At 41.1% G+C, this 3,225-nt stretch overlaps 1 non-coding gene across 1 annotated transcript; it reads right to left on the bottom strand.

The window, feature by feature from the left end:
* Nucleotides 1–965: 965 nt before the first annotated feature.
* Nucleotides 966–1,073, bottom strand: LOC112753159 (small nucleolar RNA R71). The gene has a single exon (XR_003177555.1). It is a non-coding gene; the product is annotated as a small nucleolar RNA R71 (small nucleolar RNA).
* Nucleotides 1,074–3,225: the final 2,152 nt, after the last annotated feature.

The raw sequence follows: 3,225 nt of genomic DNA, 5'->3' as shown, positions 1-3,225 counted from the left end.
CTAACTAACTAACTTTTTGTTTGTTTCCTATCTTTTTCAAAACTACCCAACTAACTCTCTCTCTCTCATTTTCGAAAATATCTTCCCTCTTTTTCAAAATTTCTTTTTTATTAACTAATTATTTTAATTTTTGATTTTAATTTTCGAAAACTACTAACCTTTTTTCAAAAACTATTTTCGAAAATCACTAACTCTTTTTCAAAAATTATTTTCGAAAATTCTCTCCTCCTCTCATCTCCTTCTATTTATTTATTCATCTACTAACACTTCTCTTCATCTCACATCACTGCTCCTATCCTTACCCTTGTGTTTGGATTCGTCATTTTTTTTCTTCACCCCTATTCCTTTTCTTCTTCTACTAACAATAAGGAACCTCTTCACTGTAACATAGAGGATTCCTCTTCTTTTCTTGTTCTCTTCTCTTTCTTATGAGCAGGAACAAGGAAAAAGGCATTTTTGTTGAAACTGATCCAGAACCTGAAAGGACTCTGAAGAGGAAACTAAGAGAAGCTAAATTACAACAATCCAGAACCAACCTTATTGAAAATTTTGAACAAGTAAAGGAGATGGCAGCCGAACCCAACAACAATAATGCAAGGAGGATGCTTGGTGACTTTACTGCACCAAATTCCAATTTACATGGAAGAAGCATCTCCATTCCTGCCATTGGAACAAACAACTTTGAGCTGAAACCTCAGCTAGTTTCTCTGATGCAGCAGAACTGCAAGTTTCATGGACTTCCATCTGAAGATCCTTTTCAGTTCTTAACTGAATTCTTGCAGATCTGTGATACTGTTAAGACTAATGGAGTAGATCCTGAAGTCTACAGGCTCATACTTTTCCCTTTTGCTGTAAGAGACAGAGCTAGAGTGTGGTTGGACTCTTAACCCAGAGATAGCCTGAACTCTTGGGATAAGCTGGTCACGACTTTCTTAGCCAAGTTCTTTCCTCCTCAAAAGCTGAGCAAGCTTAGAGTGGATGTTCAGACCTTCAGACAGAAGGAAGGTGAATCCCTCTATGAAGCTTGGGAAAGATACAAGTAGCTGACCAAAAAGTGTCCTTCTGACATGCTTTCAGAATGGACCATCCTGGATATATTCTATGATGGTCTGTCTGAGTTATCTAAGATGTCATTGGACACTTCTGCAGGTGGATCCATTCACCTAAAGAAAATGCCTGCAGAAGCTCAAGAACTCATTGACATGGTTGCTAATAACCAGTTCATGTACACTTCTGAGAGGAATCCTGTAAGTAATGGGACGCCTATGAAGAAGGAAGTTCTTGAAATTGATACTCTGAATGCCATACTGGCTCAGAATAAAATATTGACTCAGCAAGTCAATATGATTTCTCAGAGTCTGAATGGAATGCAAGCTGCATCCAACAGTACTCAAGAGGCATCTTCTGAAGAAGAAGCTTATGATCCTGAGAACCCTGCAATAGCAGAGGTAAATTACTTAGGTGAACCTTATGGAAACACCTATAATCCATCATGGAGAAATCATCCAAATCTCTCATGGAAGGATCAACAAAAGCCTCAACAAGGCTTTAATAATGGTGGAAGATACAGGTTTAGCAATAGCAAGCCTTTTTCATCATCCACTCAGCAACAGACAGAGAACTCTGAACAAAATACCTCTAATTTAGCAAACTTAGTCTCTGATCTATCTAAAGCCACTGTAAGTTTCATGAATGAAACAAGGTCCTCCATTAGAAATTTGGAGGCACAAGTGGGCCAGCTGAGTAAAAGGATCACTGAAATCCCTCCTAGTACTCTCCCAAGCAATACAGAAGAAAATCCAAAAGGAGAGTGCAAGGCCATTGAATTAATCACCATGGCCGAATCTGTGAAGGAAGGAGAGGACGTGAATCCCAGTGAGGAATACCTCCTGGGACATCCAGTGATCAATAAGGAGCTACCCTCTGAGGAACCAAAGGAATCAGAGACTCATCTAGAGACCATAGAGATTCCATTGAACCTCCTTATGCCATTCATGAGCTCTGATGAGTATTCTTCTTCTGAAGAGAATGAGGATGTTACTGAAGAGCAAGCTGCCCAGTTCCTTGGTGCAATCATGAAGCTGAATGCCAAATTATTTGGTATTGAAACTTGGGAAGATGAACCTCCCTTGTTCACCAATGAACTAAGTGATCTGGATCAACTGACATTGCCTCAGAAGAAACAGGATCCTGGTAAGTTCTTAATACCTTGTACCATAGGCACCATGATCTTTAAGGCTCTGTGTGACCTTGGTTCAGGGATAAACTTCATGCCCCTCTCTGTAATAGAAAAACTGGGAATCTATGGGGTGCAAGCTGCTAAAATCTCACTAGAAATGGCAGACAATTCAAGAAAACAGGCTTATGGACAAGTAGAGGACGTGTTAGTAAAGGTTGAAGGCCTTTGCATCCCTACTGATTTCATAGTCTTGGATACTGGAAAGGAAGAGGATGAATCCATCATCCTAGCCACAGCAAGAGCTGTGATTGATGTGGACAGAGGAGAATTGATCCTTCAATTAAATAAGGACAACCTTGTGTTTAAACTCAAGGATCTCTCTCTGCATCCATGGAGAGGAAGCAGAAAAAGCTTCTCTCAAAGCAGAGTCAACCAAAGCCCCCACAGTCAAACTCTAAGTTTGGTGTTGGGAGGCCACAACCAAACTCTAAGTTTGGTGTCAAACCCCCATATCCAAACTCCAAGTTTGGTGTTGGGAGGTCTCAACAAAGCTCTGCACATCTGTGAGGCTCCATGAGAGCCTACTGTCAAGCTATTGACATTAAAGAAGCGCTTGTTGGGAGGCAACCCAATGTTTATTAATCTAATTTTATTTTTGTTTTTCATGTTTTCTTAGGTTCATGATCATGAGGAGTCACAAAATAAATATAAAAAGTTGAAAACGGAATCAAAAACAGTGGAAGAAAAATCACACCCTGGAGGAAGCACCTGTCTGGCGTTCAACGCCAGAACAGAGCATGGTTCTGGCGCTGAACGCCCAAAATGGGCAGTATCTGGGCGCTGAACGCCCAAAATGGGCAGCATCTGGGCACTGAACGCCCAGACCAAGCATGGTTCTGGCGTTCAACGCCAGAAATGGGCAACAAATGGGTGTTGAACGCCCAAAATGGGCACCAACCTGGCGCTGAACGCCCAGAGTTGTGTGCAAGGGCATTTTACATGCCTAATTTGGTGCAAGGTTGTAAATCCTTGAACACCTCAGGATC

The sequence above is a fragment of the Arachis hypogaea genome, chromosome 15, assembly GCF_003086295.3.
Source record: "Arachis hypogaea cultivar Tifrunner chromosome 15, arahy.Tifrunner.gnm2.J5K5, whole genome shotgun sequence".
Taxonomy (NCBI): Eukaryota; Viridiplantae; Streptophyta; class Magnoliopsida; order Fabales; family Fabaceae; genus Arachis; species Arachis hypogaea.
This window is presented reverse-complemented; position numbering and strand designations above follow the sequence as displayed.